The sequence below is a fragment of the Dasypus novemcinctus genome, chromosome 21 (assembly GCF_030445035.2).
Source record: "Dasypus novemcinctus isolate mDasNov1 chromosome 21, mDasNov1.1.hap2, whole genome shotgun sequence".
Lineage (NCBI taxonomy): Eukaryota > Metazoa > Chordata > Mammalia > Cingulata > Dasypodidae > Dasypus > Dasypus novemcinctus.
Genome location: NC_080693.1, coordinates 7,819,881 through 7,836,735, shown reverse-complemented (window position 1 = coordinate 7,836,735; position 16,855 = coordinate 7,819,881). Strand labels below are relative to the sequence as shown.

General features: G+C 41.2%; 1 long non-coding RNA gene and 1 other non-coding gene across 3 annotated transcripts in view; both read right to left on the bottom strand.

The window, feature by feature from the left end:
- Positions 1–2,664: 2,664 nt before the first annotated feature.
- The window catches only part of LOC101415176 (uncharacterized), a 102,202-nt gene continuing 88,011 nt past the window's right edge, over positions 2,665–16,855 (bottom strand). Inside the window, exons 8-9 of one of the 2 annotated variants that reach the window (XR_011646722.1) lie at positions 3,484–15,209; positions 2,665–3,086 (exon numbers count right to left, since the gene is read on the bottom strand). This is a non-coding gene — a long non-coding RNA (uncharacterized lncRNA). The remainder of the gene's footprint in view (positions 3,087–3,483; positions 15,210–16,855) is intronic. The other variant, XR_009182239.2, reaches the window with a different exon arrangement.
- LOC131275162 (U6 spliceosomal RNA) lies at positions 10,134–10,240 on the bottom strand. The gene has a single exon (XR_009182597.1). It is a non-coding gene; the product is annotated as a U6 spliceosomal RNA (small nuclear RNA).

The following is a 16,855-nucleotide window of genomic DNA, read 5'->3' as shown; positions in this document are numbered from 1 at the left end:
AAGTAAACCTGGGGATTATAATATGTAATGGGTAATTGTAGCTTGTAAATCAACCCCCTTTATCCCTTTTCACGCCTTTCTGCTCTACCTGGGACCACAGCTCTGTTATTTTCTCCATTTTTCTTCCCTCCCTACCTGAATAAATTACTGACCTAACTCATCTGGCATGCTCTTGAAATTTATTTCTGCAGCATAGCCAAGAACCTAGATAAAATCCAGTAACACCTGGACACACACCTATCAATTCTAGTACTAATTATAGGTTCAAATAGAAGGGGCAGAAGAGCCATGTGTAGGAAACCACAATGGATTCCAACTGTCACACTGGGGAGCATAAATTCCAAAGTAGTGCCCAGTGGCAGGACACCAAACTCCTGAGCTGTCTGCCCTGCCTACAGTGTCTGGATGTCTCCAGAGCCCTCAGGAGCCCTGCTCTTTATTTGAGGGAATATTGACTTTGGCAATGATTTTCACATGCACTTACTTTATCTACCAGGAGATGGCAATCTTTGCAGTCCTGGCAGTTCAAAGCCAGGTCAAAGAGTGTTTGCTGTTCACTTGGACCACTGTGTTTAGAGGTTCCTGCCTGATGGCTAAGAGCCTTGTAATTGAAACTTTCTCAGAGACAGCTCTCCAGCCTTTGCTGGAAGCCCCCTTACTTTTCCAGGGTAGGAAATAGTTCCACTCCCCTCTGTGTCCTCAACAACCATTCCCAGTTAGTAGAGGAGATTGGGAGGGTGGGCTCCTTTAGTCCAGGATCTCTTTTGTCCTGAGCTTGCTCTCCAGGCAAACAATGGCACAGCCACACCTGGCCTGCAAGGGCTTGTGGGACAGAGCAGACCAGATCTGTGGGTCAAAGGTTGTTCATCTTAGGCTATGTCCTCTCTCTGCCCTTTAAGGGGTGGTGCGTCCTCCACACTCAGACCCGTTTAGTAGAGAGGGAGATTGAAAGGGTCACATCTCTTTAGTCCCAGATCTCTTTAGTCCCTAGTTGGCTCCCAAGGCAAAGGATGGTGCAGCCCCACCCAGTCTGGAAGGTTTTTTGGGCCCAACAGTCCAAATTTGCGGGTCAAAAGCTGAGTCAGCCTTAGGCTGTGTCCCTCTCTCTCCCCTTTCCTGGGGAGGTGGACCCCTGGAGCCTCCTTTGTCTGGAGCAGCCCTGAGGCGTGAGAATTCTCAAGTGTCTTTAGTGAGGGCAGGGTGCCCCCAGGAGCAGCTGCTGGTTTTAACTCTCAGTTTTGCCCTCCCGATTCTTTTCCTTGTCCCTCTCTTCTCTGGGTGGTGTCTAGCCTTTGCCTGGTGTCCTAAACTCTAGAAGATTTTTTTCCAGGCCATTTAAGCCAGTCCTCTAGCTATCCTTCTGGGAGAGAAGAGAGTCCCATGTCTTTCTGGTCCACCATATTCCCAGACGTCCTACCGCTATATTTCTTTGTGTCTGCTTTTCTCTCTTGTCTCCACTTTACTCTGTGTACTACTGCAAATGCATTTTCTGCATGTGTATTCTTTTACTCTGTATCTTTCCACTCTGACTTTGAGATATGAGGCTGAGGAAGGAGGTGGGGATTTGAGAGGTGTGGAGAATGTATTCTGATCCCTGGGAGCCTGCAGGCCCCAGAAAGAAGCCAGAGAGATAGTGGAAAACCATGGTGTCTGCAGGTCCCTAGTTCAGAGGAAAGGGAGAGCAGGATACCAGCCAGGATTCTAGACCTACAAATGTCAGGAGTGCTTAGAATGGGACAATGATGAAGGGGGGCAGGTTAATCCAAAAATACTTGTGTTTTCCACAACAGGAGCAGCTGCCTACACCATAATGTACAGGATACAGTGAATGTACATGAATGAACATTAAAATGCCCCTGCTCCTCTCAGAGCTGAGCCACTTGTGAGGTTGACCCAGTGACCAACTCTGTGGTCCTCCTCAAAGTATGAAGGCTCAGGACTGTTCTTGAAAATTACACTTTAAAGCCCATTTTACAGTGGAACTGGCACTGAAAAACTATGTAGGGAAATTACATATATATTTATATTATGGGTGTATGTATATAGGTGTTTGTATTGTATATAAATAAATATTCACATATTTTTGTGTGCCTTGTATGTCCAAAGAGAGGGATGAAAATCCACAACAAAACTACTAGATTTATTGGATGAGTTCAGCAAAGTGATGGGATACAATATTAATATGCAAGAGTCAAGAGCATTTCTATACACTACCAATGTGCAATCTGAGGAGAAAATCAGGAAAAAATTTTCATTTATAAAAGCAACTAAAACATCCAAATATTTAGGAAAAAATTTAACCAAGTACATAAAGGACACGTACTCAGAAAACTACAAAACATTACTAAAAGAAACCGAAGAGGACGTAAATAAATGACAGGGCATTCCATGTTCATGGATTGGAAGACTATCATTAAATTATCAATTCTACCCAAACTGATTTACAGATTCAACACAATCTCAATAAAAATCCCAACAGCATTTTTTGCAGAAATAAAAAAATCCATAATCAAATTTATTTGGAAGTGTAGGGGAGGGGGCCCAGAATAGCCACAAATGTCTTACAATGTACCAATTTTTGTGAAAAGATGTTTCTCTCTTGGTTGTTCCTCCCGAGAGTATCTTTTTCCCATGTTATGGTAAAATAAAACACAGAGACTTAAAAAGGGAGTGCAGGGGAAGTTTATTGAGCTAAAGTTGCATTAATGCAGGGGCAGCACCAAAAAAGAGGTTTCTGCTCAAAGGTTTGAGCAGGGGGAGCAGTTTATATGGCTGCCTGAGACAAAGGAGAGTTGTAGGGGAATGGTAAGAGATAAAGGGGACACTATTTGTGGTTAGTACCTGTGTTCTGTTAGATACGTGGACATGGGGGCTGTTTGGGCAGGGTGTCCTTGAGGCCAGTTTGTTCATCAGCAAGCAGGATGTAGGATTGTAGCCATCTGGTGAAGTCGGCCTTGCAGGTGTCAGCTTGAATCCTTTGTCATGGTTTCTCCTCTCAGGCTGTGCCAAGGGGCTTTATCACCCCTGCAAAGGATTGTTGGTATGTCAGTTTACCTCAGTTAGCCTCCATTTCTTCTTTATATGTCCTGGGATAAAATGAAAGCTCCAGCAAATCAAGATAGTTAGTAAAATCATTTACCATTCCATTTTCACACCCGTTATTGCAATGTTCCATCTCATTCAGCAGTAACTTCATGAAAAAAGACCATGGCTTTTAGGCAGTTTGTGGGATTATCCCTTAAGAAATTTATTTGATGCCCAATATAAGACATGATATATAAGCTTGCTTGATTATGTTGTGCTAAAAATGAAAGATTTATACAGTGAGTGCAGAGCTAGTTACTGAGCTAAAGTTGTATTAATGCAGAAAAGAATTAAACTCTCTACTCAAAAGTTTGAGTTGTGGGAACAGCTTACGTGGCTGCTCAAGAAAAAGAGGTGTGGGGGAATGGGGAGAGATAAGGAGACACGATTTACTCTTACTATGTGCCGTCCATGCCTTCCATGCTTTCCGTCCATTACAAGGCTGTGGGGCTCTATGAACAGGGTGTCCTTGGGGCCCAGTTTGATAATCAGCCAGCAGGATACTGAAGTAAGTTCTAGGCTCTCTGGTGAAGATCAGCAGGCCTTGCTGGTGTCAGCTCAACTGTTACATTTCTTCTCCTCATGCTGGGGCTGGGGGTTTCGTCAGCGCTGAAAGGATTGTTGGTAGGTCTGCTCACTTGAGTTAATCTCTGTTTCTTCTTTATAACTCCCTGGATAAAATGGAAGCTCAAGCAAATCTAGATGGTTAGTAAAATCATTTATCTTTCCAATTTCACAATTATAAGTTTTTGTCATCCCTTTAACACTAAACCATCCAAACTGAATTTTATAGGTACAGAGAGAATACGGGCAGCTGAGAGAGCCAGGCTGGCTTATAAGGGGATGAAAAGGCTTCCCCCATGAATGTCTTACCCAACCCCTACTCTGGACAATATTTCCTATACTTGGGTTTGGTGAAAATTACAATAGGTATTTACTCAGATGCAGAACCCTCAAGCACTTGCCCCCACAATCCACACTGGCCACAGCTCTCCAGTGCCACAAATGAGCTGTCAGAATAGTCCCTCTGATACTAAGACCCTAGCATCACTGATTTTGGGACAGAATGAGTAATAGATGTACAAAATATTACATTGAAATTAAAAGAAAAACAGATGGTCATGTCTAAGAATTATCCCAATAGATTAAACAGAATACCCAGGGACTGGATGTCTTGCCTGAATCCCATTGCCGTGTGGAGGTCAGGGTATTAGATGATGCATAGCCCTAGATTACTTATTGGACTCCAAAAGAAGGGCCTATGGCATCACTAAGACATCTTGCTTCATGTGGGAAGAGAACAATGATCAAGTTATCTTGATCTTGTTCCACAGGGACCATGGTGCCACTGTATTGACTAAAGATTTGAGCAAGTCAAAATTTTCATCTTTTTAAATTATGTTCTCCTGGCTTTCGCCCTTCTAAAGGGACACTTCAAGAAAGTACAGGGCCAATATACAGGAAACTACAAAACAATGCTAAAAGAAATCAGTGAAGACCTAAACAAATGGAGAGACATTCTGTGATCATGGATAGGAAGAAAATATCATGAAGATTTCAATCCTACCCAAAACGATTTATAGATTCAGTGAAACACCTATCAAAATTCCACCAGCCTATGTTACAGAAAGAAAAGGCAATTACTCAAATTCATTTCATAGGGAAAGTGCACCCGGATAGCCGAAAGCATCCTGAAAAAGAAGAGCAACATGGGAGGCATTTCACTGCTGAGCCTGAAACATATTAGAAAGGTAGAGTGGTCAAAACACCATGGTACTGGCATAAAGATAGAAATATCTATCAGTGGAATAGAATTGAGAGTAAAGAAATAAACCTCATCTCTATGGTCAACTGGTTCTTTTTTTTTTCCTTTTCTCCTCCCTCTCCCCCCGTGCTGTTTTTGCTGTCTGTGTCCATTTGCTGTGTGATCTTCTGTATCTGTGTCTCCTTTTGTCTTCTCTTCTCATCTTTCTCCTCTAAGATTCACTAGAATTCAATTCTGGGGACCCCTGATGTGGAGAGAGGTTCCCTGTCCATTGCGCCATCTCACTTCCTGGTCTTTGGTGCACTTCACGTTGACTCTCCCCTTCCTCTCTTTCGTTGTGTTGTCACCTTGCCACGTGATTCACTTGTGTGGGCACTGATTCACCACATGGGTGCTCAGCTCAGCACACGGGGACTGGCTCAGTACACAGGCACTCATGCAGGCCCTCGGCTCACCATGCAGGCACTCGCACAGGCACTCGGCTCACCGTGTGGGCAGTGGTCACTGCATGGGCACTGGCTCACCACATGGGCATTCACATGGGCACTTGGCTCACCATGGGGGCACTCAGCTCACCACGTGGGCACTTGGCTCACCATGAGGGCACTCAGCTCACCACGTGGGCACTTGGATCACCATGGGGGCACTCAGCTCACCACGTGGGCACTTGGCTCACCATGCAGGCACTTGTGTGGGCACTCAGCTCACAATGTGGGCACTCGGCTCACTGTTCAGGTACCCACATGGACACTCACTGTGAGGCACTCAGCTCACTAGGAGGGCACTTGGCTCACCGTGTGGGCACTCAGCTCACCACGTGGCCACTGGCTTGCCATGAACACCTGCATTCTTTTCTTTTTCACTAGAAGGCCCAGGCATCAAACCCAGGTCCTCCCATATGGTAGACAGAGGCCTTATCACTTGAGCCACATGTTCTTCCCATGGTCAAATGATTCTTGACAAACCTACCAAGTCCATGTTCATGGGATAAAACTGTTTTTCCAACAAATGGTGCTGAGAGAACTGGATATATATAACCAAAAAAGTGAAAAAGGGCCCCTATCTCACTCAGTATACAAGAATCAACTCAAAATTGGTCAAAGACCCAAGTAGATAAGCCAGGACCATAAAACTACTAGAAGAAAATGCAGGGAAACATCTTAAAGATCTTGTGGTAGGTTGTGGTTTCTTGGACCTTACACCCAAAACACAAGCCACAGAAGAAAAACAGACAAATGAGGCCTCCTCAAAATTAAACACTTTTGCACCTTACGAGACTTTGTCAAAAGGGTGAAAAGGCAGCTGACTCAGTGGGAGGAAATATTTGGAAATTACATGTCTAATACAGGTTCAATAGCCATGATATTTAAAGTGATGTCACAACTCAACAATAAAAAGACAAATGATTAAAAGATGGGCAAAAGATCTCAATAGACATTTGCCCAAAGAAATACAAATGGCAAAACAAAGAAAAAGAAAAAAAGTTCAACATGATTAGGAAACTGCCAATCAAAGCTATAATGAGATATCAGTTCACACCTATTGGATTGGCCAGTACTAAAAAGACAGAGAACTACATGAGTTGGAGAGGATGTGAGATGTAGGGACACTTATTCACTGTTGGTGGGAATGCAGAGTGGCCCAGCCCCTGTGGTAGACGGTTTGGCAATTCCTAAAGAAGTAGAATATAGATTTGCCATGTGAGCCTGCAATACAACTACTGAGTATATGCCGAAAAGCCCTGGGAGCAGTGACACAGAGAGACACACCAATGTTCATAGCAGCATTATTCATTATGCCCCTCATCCTTCAATGCTTCTGCCAGTTTCCCTCACTACTCAGATACCCGCTTCTCAGAGCTTGCCTGTCATCCACTTCATGAGCCCCCTTTTCTCCCAAAACTTCACCCCCCAGCTTCCCTACTTATGCTTCTCCATCACCCTTAAGATTTCCTGACATGCCGTGTATTCTCTTCAGTTTCCTGTTGAATCTTCCATTCTTTCCTAAATTATCAGCTCCACAGTGAGAAGGATTTTCCTATCATCACTGATCCAGCCCCACAACAACCCCAGGTTTCTCTATTTTGGGGAGAAATAGAGAAAACTATTGGTTCGTTTATGTCATGTGGAAGCCTCAAATGCTGAGTGTCACTGCTTTCCTCAGTAGTCATTATAAGCCTCCAGTTTTTGCTCACTGTCTCCCACAGCATGAGTATACATGACTAGAATTATCACCTTAGGGATGCCAGCTGTTTCTCTGGGAAAGGAGATCCATGCTGCTCCCTCAGCGTTCCTTTGAGGTGTGTCATTTAAATTGGAAATCAGGACTGAGAGATAGTTTGGGATGGGGAGTGGAGATTTTTTTATATTGTCCAAGAGGGATTTCTTCCTGCTCAGAGACTCATACTGCAGCACTCTCACATGGGAATAAAAACCTCTCCAAGTGAAGATATCACTTTTACATTTTTATTATTTATTCTTTTCAAATATACTATTATATAACACTGTTTGTAAGTATATTGTATATCTTCTTCCCAAGGGAGAAAATGCTTTTATTTTTATTTTACATCTATTAAAAATTTAAGTAAAATTTACATTTACTTATAACTTAGTTTTTTTGTTAAATACTCTTGTAAGTTTATATTGTTAAAAGAGTCATTACTGAACTACATATATGTTCAACTTATGTATATAGTAGATATATAGATGAGAAAAATAAAGTTTATACTCATAAGATCAACACAAAAATTATAATGTAAATATATGAACAGATTAATAAAGAAATAAATGAACATACATAAACATATACAGAAGTCTCTTAAGCAGTCTCTTTTATATTAACAATCTCATCAGTAGAGTAGCTTCTCTCATGTTAAGTTTCTGTCAAGAGAAAGTCCCATATTTCCTGTACCCCTCAAGTTCAAACTCTGTGTGACTGAAGGAGGAATTGACTATGGAAGAAATCACTTGTGTGTCTAGGAGGTAAATAGAGAAACTCCAGTCCATGGAGGAAGTTCCGTTGCTCCACTGTCCTCAAAAACTCTCTGATGGAAGAATTGGAGAGGGTCATTCCTGCCTGGTGGCTCTGCAGGCATGAGGGGAGCAGAAGCTCAGTGCTGCTTGAAGACCGACCCAGGCCCACTGCTGGAGGAGGGACCATCAGGGAGGGGAAGGGATCCTAAACACACTGAGTGTGGAAAAGCACCTGGTGCTCTGGTGGTCCTCAGGACCTCTTCTTGTGCCTTCAGTGTTTTCAGCAACTTCTTCATCTCTTCTTCTTGTTTGGAACATCTGGATCTCTCTTCCTGTAGTTCTTGGACCACTGAAGTTAATTCCTCCATCAACACTGCTCTTGTTCCCTTAGCCTTTCTGTAGGTGTCAATGAGGCTGGGCATTTTTAAAGTCACTTTCTGTAGTCTAGCTTCCTCTAAAGATGACTTAGTCTCTTCATACCTCCTGTTAGCAGCACTCATCTTATCAAGAAGTTGACATTTCTTGACCATCAGTGTAGCTAGTGTGTCCGCAAGCTGTTTTTCATGTTTTATATAAAGTCGGCTTCTAACAGACTGCTCAAGTCTGAACAGGAGGAGACACACCAGAAGGCTGAAGAAGGATTGAAATGCCCCCGAGTCCTCCAGGAGGCTGTGGAATGTGAGGTATGGAGTAGTGCCATTGCGCTCCATCACCACCTCTCAAAGCTTCCCTAGGATCGTCCAAAAGACCAGCTCCACAGAGCCTACAGGCCCTCTGTGGCACTGAAGCCACCACAGGACTCTGGCCAGTAACCCTGTATCCACAACAAACCTCAGAGAACTCCCCAACATTCTTCCTGGAACCCACAAGCAACTGACAGCCTAGCTGCTCATCAGCGAGTGGTCAGTGGGGAAAGATACTGAAAATAAAATGTGCTTATCTCTATCATATTATTTTTTAAGTATATTTTCTATTATCTTTCTTTTTTAAAAAGATACATAGATCACACACAATGTTACACTGAAAAAAATAAGAGGATGACACTTATCCTCTTAGAGAACTGACATTACATACATGTTAAATCAGATTTATCTTCACTTATTTTTAAAAATCAAATACAGCTTCTCACAATTTCTAAGTTATAATGAAAATATTGAAAACAATATGGGAAACAAAGTTTAAAAACAAAGACATGCTGTTTCCCTATAGTGGAAATGTTGAGTAAAACATTGCCCCTCTGTGACTCATCTCAAAGAAAGACTTTTACTCAGAGGCAAGCACTTCTGATCAAGGAGTAAATTTCCCACTGCCTCTGCAGGCCCAGATCTTCAAGTGTTTCTGGTCTCAATTGCAAAGTGAAGGAAAATGTCTGCAAAACATCTACAATCTAAAATTCAGAACATGGCTAATTAAAATCAAATTTCTGTACCAGTTTAAATATATTATCTTCAGCTTCTGCTTTTTCCTTTTCTTAAGAGGATTCAATTTAAAAAATTATCTTTTTTTAAAGATACATAAATCACACAATATGTTGCCAGAAAAATATGAGGTTTCCATATATCCCAATCCCCACATTCCCCACTCCTCCCACACCAGCAACTTCTTTCATTAGTGTGGTACATTGATTGCATTTGATGAATACATTTTAGAGCAGTGTTACACAGCATAGATTATAGTTTACATTATAGTGTACCGTCTCGCCCAGTCCATTCAGGCGATAAGTAATGTCCTGCATCTGTTCCTGCATTATCATTCAGAACAACTCCAAGTCCCAAAACTGCCCCCATACCACACTCTATTTCCATCTCCCTGCCTTCAGCAACTTCCATGGTCACTGTCTCCACATCAGTGATTTAATTTCTTGCATTGCTAGAGTCACAATAATTCTATAGTTGAATACCAGTAAATCCACTCTAATCCAAATTTAATTCTTTTTTTTTTTTAATTTTTTTTTTTTAAAGATTTATTTATTTATTTAATTCCCCCCCTCCCCTGGTTGTCTGTTCTTGGTGTATTTTTGCTGCGTCTTGTTTCTTTGTCCGCTTCTGTTGTCGTCAGCGGCACGGGAAGTGTGGGCGGCGCCATTCCTGGGCAGGCTGCTCTTTCTTTTCACGCTGGGCGGCTTTCCTCACGGGCGCACTCCTTGCGCGTGGGGCTCCCCCACGCGGGGGACACCCTTGCGTGGCACAGCACTCCTTGCGCGCATCAGCACTGCGCATGGCCAGCTCCACACGGGTCAAGGAGGTCCGGGGTTTGAACCGCGGACCTCCCATATGGTAGACGGACGCCCTAACCACTGGGCCAAAGTCCGTAAAAATATGGAACGCTTCACGAATTTGCGTGTCATCCTTGCGCAGGGGCCATGCTAATCTTCTCTGTATCGTTCCAACTCTAGTATATGTGCTGCCGAAGCGAGCACCAAATTTAATTCTTCCATCCTGAGAACCTAGGGATGGCAATGCCCACTCCATCTCTAAATTGAGAGGGGACTTAATCCCACATGGCCGGTGGCCTCACCTCCTTGTTAGCTGACCTGGGTATATCCAACAACCTGTTTTGCAACTCTGCTGAGGCTTAGGGCCCAGGTGGCAAAGGGAAATTCCAGAGATTCAAGTCTCCTGGGCATATACCAACTCCAGTGCCAACCACAGGTTCAGTAAAAGTAACAGAAGAGGCATATATAGAGAAGTCACGTCTGAGTCCAATTCCATCACACGCAGGAGCACAAATTCCAAAGTAGGGCACACTGGCAAGGCACTGAACTCCAGAGCCATCAACCATGACTGTAGGATGTGGGTGTCTCTAAAGCCTTTAGGAGCACCACTATTTGGAGTTGTATCTACTTTGGCTTTCTCTGAGATCCTGTGAGATGTGCATAAGGGTGAGCCCTCTGATGACCTCCTGACTCTTAGCCATATAAATTCATCTGTCTTTACCATTCCCCCTTTTATTCAAGGTCTTTTTTCTAGTTGTATCATCAGCTGGTGCTTGGTAGTAATCCCTAGGGAGGCTCATCTCCTGGAGTCATGTCCCATGCTGGGGGGAAGGTAATGCATTTGTATGCTGAGTTTGGCTTAGAGAGTGGCCACATTTGAGCAACATGGAGGCTCTCAGGAGGTAACTCTTAGGCACCCTGCAGCTCTAGGCCAAGTTGAAATTTCAAGTGCACAGACACATAAGCACACTTATTAGTATCGAAAGCCCATCTTTGGATCATCCTTCTTCACTGTTCTTTGCCCTTCCTCTTGGAGGATTGTTCCTGTGCCATTGGGGAATGCAACAGAGCTCCCCAGGATGGAAACTCAGCACTCCCTCAGTTGTTGTGTGAAACTACCCATTACGTCAATACCCAACAAACATCCGAACATGTCTATATACCCTATATGCATGTCCTGGAGAACTTGAATCTCTGGACTGGCCATGTTCCAGCTGGGCTCTGAGCCTCAGCAGTGTTGAAACTCCTACTCTTTGGTTTGTTGGACTTACCCAGGTCAGCTAACAGGGAGGTGAAGATGCTCAACCACCTCACCAGGGAACCAAGAGTGCCTACAACTCCAAACAGGAGAATCACATTCATCAAGCATGCAGTATGTTTTAACATCAGGTAGTGTGATTCCTATGATTTCATTTTCCCTTTCAATATGTCTTTGGCTATTTGGGGAATCTTTCCCTTCCAAAGAAATTTCATACTTACTCTTTCCAGTTCATTTAAAAAATGCTGTGATTTTATTGGGATAGCATTAAAATATGTAGGTCAGTTTGTGTAGGATAGACATCTTAATGATATTTAGTCTTCCTATCCATGAATAGGGAGTATCCTTCCATTTATTTAAGCCTTCTTTAATTTCCTTTAACAGTTTGGTGTAGTTTTCTGTGTATAAGTCTTTTACATCTTTAGTTAAATTTATTCCTAGGTGTTTGGTTTTTTATTTACTATTGTAAATGTTTTTTCCCCTTGAATTCCTCCTCAGCTTGTGGACATTACTGGTGTACAGAAATGCTCCCAATTTTTGTGTATTGATCTTATAACCTGCGACTTTACTGAACACATTTATAAGTTCTAAAAGCTTTGTTGTAAATTTCTCAGGGCTTTCTATGTATAGGACCATGTCATCTGCAAATAATGAAATTTTGACTTCTTCCTTTCCAAATTGGATGCCTTTATATCTGTTTCTTGCCTCAGTGCTCGAGCAAGTACTTCAAACACAATGTTAAACAGAAGGGGTGAGAGTGGGCATCCTTGTCTTGTTCCTGATCTTAGAGGGAAAGTTTTAGGATTTCACCATTGTATGTGATGCTAGCAGTGGGTTTTTCATATATGCCCTTTATCACGTTCAGAAAGTTTCCTTGTATTCCTATCTTTTGAAGAGTTTTTATCAGGAAAGGGTGCTGTATTTTCTCAAATGCTTTTTCTGCATTTATAGATATGATCATGTGATTTTTTTTTCTTTCGATCTGTTGATATGGTGTGTTACATTGATTGATTTTCTTATGTTGAACCATCCTTGCATACCTGGGATGAAACCCACTTGGCCATGGTGTATCTATATGTCATTTGATGTGTTGTTGAATACAATTAGCAAGTATTTTGTTGAGGATTTAGCATCTAGGGTCATTAGAGAGATTAGTCTGTAACGTTCTTTTCTTGTGATGTCTTTGTTTGGCTTTGGTATCAGGGTAATGTTGGCATCATAGAATCAGTTAGGCAATGTTCCTTCTACTTCAATTTTTTGGAAGAGTTTAAGCAAGTTTGGGTTAATTCTTTCCAGACTGTTTGGTAGAATTCACCTGTGAATTCATCTGGCCCTGGGGTCTTCTTAGTTGGGAGGTTTTTAATGACTGATTCTATCTCTTTATTTGTGATTGGTTATTTGAGATCATCAATTTCTTCTTTGGTCAATGTAGGCTGCTTATATGTTTCTAGGAATTTGTCCACTTCCTCCAAATTGTCCTTCCTGTTGGCATATAGTTTTTCTAAGTATTCTCTTAGGATACTCTTTATTTCTGTGAGGTCAGTGGTGATATCCCCTTTCTCATTTCTTATTTTCTGTGTTTACAGCTTCTCTTTTTTCCTTTGTTAGTCTAGCTAAAGGTTTGTCAAATTTATTGATCTTCTCAAAGAACCAGCTCTTTGTTTTATTTTTTCTACAGCTTTCTTATTATCTAGTTCATTTAGTTCTGCTCTGATCTTTGTTATTTCTTTCTTTCTTCTTCCTTTGGGGTTGGTTTGTTGTGGTTTTTTTTTTTTTTTTTTCACTAATTCCTCTAACTGTGAATTTAGATCTTTCATTTAACTCTTTCTCCTTTTTTGATATATGAATTTATGGCTAGAATTTCCCACTAGGTACATCTTTTACTGCCTCCCATAAATTTTGGTATGTTATATTATTTTCATTATTTGTAAGGTAGTTACTGATTTCTTTAGAGATTTCCTCCTTGGCTCACTGTATATCTAAGAGTGTGTTGCTTAACTTCCATATCTTTGTGCATGATCTGGTTCTCTGGTCCTTGCAGATTTCCAGGTTCCTTCCATTGTGGTCAGAGAAGTTGTTTTGTATGATTTCAGGTTTTCTGAATTCATTGAGACATTTTCTGTGGCCAACAAGTTGTCTGAGTTGGAGAATGATCCATGTGTTCTTGAGAAGAATGTACTTGGGTATAGTGTTCTGTATATATCTATTAGGTCCAGATCCTCTAATATATTATTCAAAGTCTTTCTTTCTTGATTGATTCACTGTTAATATGTTCTGTCTAATGGTGATAATGGTGTATAAAATTCCACCATTATAATTGTACAGGCATATATTCCTCCCCTTAGTTTTTCCAGTGTTTGTCTTATGTATTTTGAGGCACCCTGGTTAGGTGCCTAAATGTTTATGATTGTTCTTTCTTCTTGAAAGATTATCCCTTTTACTAATATACAGTGTCCATCTTTGTCTCTCATGATCATTTTGCCTTTGAAGTCTATTTTGTCCAATATTAGTATAGCTACTCCTGCCCTTTTTTGTTATTGTTTGCTTGTGAGATTGTTTTCCAGCCATTCACTTTCAACCTCCTTGAATCCTTGGGTCTAAGGAGGGATTCTTTTGGACAGCATATGGATGGGTATATTTCCTTATCCATTTTGCAAATCTGTGTCTATTGACTGGTGAGTTTAATCCAGTAACATTTAATGTTATTACTCTCAAGGAATTACTTACATTAGCCATATTTTCTTTGATTTATGTCATATGTTGTTTTTATTTCTCTTTTTGTCTTTTTAGTTGTTCTTACATTCTCTTCCAACCCTGTCTCTAATATTTTTTTTTCTTTTAACCTGTAGATATCCTTTTAATATTTCTTGAAGGGCAGGGTTCTTATTGGCGTGCTCTCTTAGCTTCTGCTTATCTGTGAACACTTTGAACTCTCCATCATTTTTGAATGCTGGCTTTGCTGGATAGAGTATTCTTGGCTGGAAATTTTTTTCTGTTTGTACCTTGACTATGTCATACCACTGCCTTCTTGCCTCCATGCTGTCAGATGAGAAATCAGCACTTAATCTTATTGAGCTAACCTTGTATGTGATGGTACTCTTTTCTCTTGTGGATGTCAGTATTTTCTCTTTGTCTTGAATATTGGATAATTTGACAAGTATATGTCTTGAAGTAGGCCTGTTGGGATTTATAATGTTTGGGGTGTGCTGCACTTCCTGGACAGGTACATCCATCTCCCTCAATAGCTTTGGGAGGTTTTCACCGATTGTCTCCTCCAACACCCCTTATGTACCCTTTTCCTTTTCTTCTTCTGGGATGCCTATAATGCATAAGTTTGAGTGTTATGTGTTGTCATTCAAATCCCTAAATCCCTGCTGGATTTTTTCTATCTTTTTATCTATCAATTCTGGTATCTGTTTGATTTCAGATTTACTGTCTTCCACATCACTAATTCTTTCTCCTGCCTCTTCAAATCTATTATCTGCTGAGAGTGTATTTTTGATTCCTTGGATTGTGCCATTCATCGCCGTCATATCTGTTCTCTTTTGTGTTTGTTTAGAGTTTCTTCAGTATGCTCTCCAAGTGATTTCTTAATATCCTTAATCTCTTCCTTCACTTCATTAATTTGGTCCATAATATTTGTTTGGTCAGCTTTGATTAGTTGTTCAATGTTCTGCTCCTCTTCCTGGTTTTTAGTTTGCTCATTGGACTGGGCTATGTCTTCCTAATTATTGGTTATGTTTTGTAATTTTTTGCTGCTGTCTGGTCATCATTTTATCTTGATGGGGTTGTTCAGTTGATTAGCTTTTCACCCTAGTCTTGGGTTTTAATTAGTTGGTATTTTTGTGTCTTTGTTAAGTTTTTCTCTTTGACATTTTGTTGTTCTTTTTCTATTTCCTTGTTGTTGTCTAAGTTCTCTCAAAGGACACAGATTAGGGCCAGAAAAAGTAAAAGAGGTAAGAAAGGAAAATGTATAATGGTAATATTGATAGTAAAATTTAGCAGAATAACCATGTAAAACCTAGGAGACTTAGTAGTAAACTCATGTAAGCATGTAGAGTTATAGGAATTAAAAGTGGAGTACCTATAATGTAATGGGAATATGAATATGGAGAAGAATATAGTATGAATTATAAAGTCACCATGATGAGGAGAGAGTGGAAAAGAAAAGAAAGGGTAAAAACAGAAAGTCCTTTTTCTGAACTCTGGGAGCCTGCAAGCCCCCTAAAAGAAGCCAGAGAGATGGTGGAGAACCATGGTGTCTGCAGGTCCCCAGGCCAGAGGAAAGGGAGAGCAGGATGCCAGCTAGGATTCTAGACCCACAAATGTCTGGGGTTTTTAAAGAATGGGACAGAAATAAAGAAGGGCAGGTTATTCCAAATATACTTCTGTATTCCACAACAGGAGCAGCTGCCTACCCCATAATATACAGGGTACAGGGAATGTACATGAATGAGTATTAAAATGCCACTGCTTCTCTCAGAGCTGAGCCACTTGTGAGTTTGACCCAGTGACCACCTCTGTGGTCCTCCTCAAAGTATGAAGGCTCAGGACTTTCTTGATAATTACACTTTAAAACCCATTCTACAAAGTATTAGGTAGAAATGACACTAAACAACTATGTGGAGAAAGTACATATATATCTATATTATGTGTGTGTATATATGAGTGTATATAGGTGTTTGTATTGTATATAAATAAATAAAAGTATATACATATATATGTGTGCCTTGTATGCACAAAGAAAGGGATAAAAATCCACAAAAAAGCTACTACAATTGGGAAGTAGATTTGACTCAGCTGATGGTGCATCTGCTGACCACATGGGAGGTCCAGGGTTCAAACCCAGGGCCTCCTGACCTGAGGAACTGGCCCACGTGCAGTGCTGATGCATGTAAGGAGTGCCGTACCACGCAGGGCTGTCCCCCATGTAGGGTAGCCCTATGCAGAAGGAGTGCACTGTGTGAGGAGAGCCGCCCCACGTGAAAAAAGTGCAGCCTGCCCAGGAATGGCACCACACACACGGAGAGCTGACGCAGCAAGATAATGCGACAAAAAGAGACACAGATTCCCAGTGCCACTGGCAAGAATGCAAGCAGACACAGAACACACAAGTAATTGACAGAGAGAGCAGGCAATGGGGGGGGGGGGAAGGGGAGAGAAAAAAAAGCTACTATAATTAATAGACAAGTTATCAAAGTGGTGGTACACAAGATTAATATGTGAAGATCAAAAGCATTTCTACACACGACTTATGTGCTATCAGAGGAGAAAACCAGAAAAAAAAATTTCATTTATTATAGCAACTAAAACAATCAAATATTTAGGAATAAACTTAGCCAAGTACTCAGAAAACTACAAAACATTACTAAAAGAACCCGAAGAAGAATTAAATAAATGGCAGGACATTTGGTATTCATGGCTTGGAAGACTAAATATCATTAGGGTGTCAATTTTACCCAAACTGATTTACGGATTCAACACAATCCCAATAAGAATCCCAACACCCTTTTTGAGGAAATAAAAAAGCCAATAACCGAATTTATTTGGAAGGGTAAGGG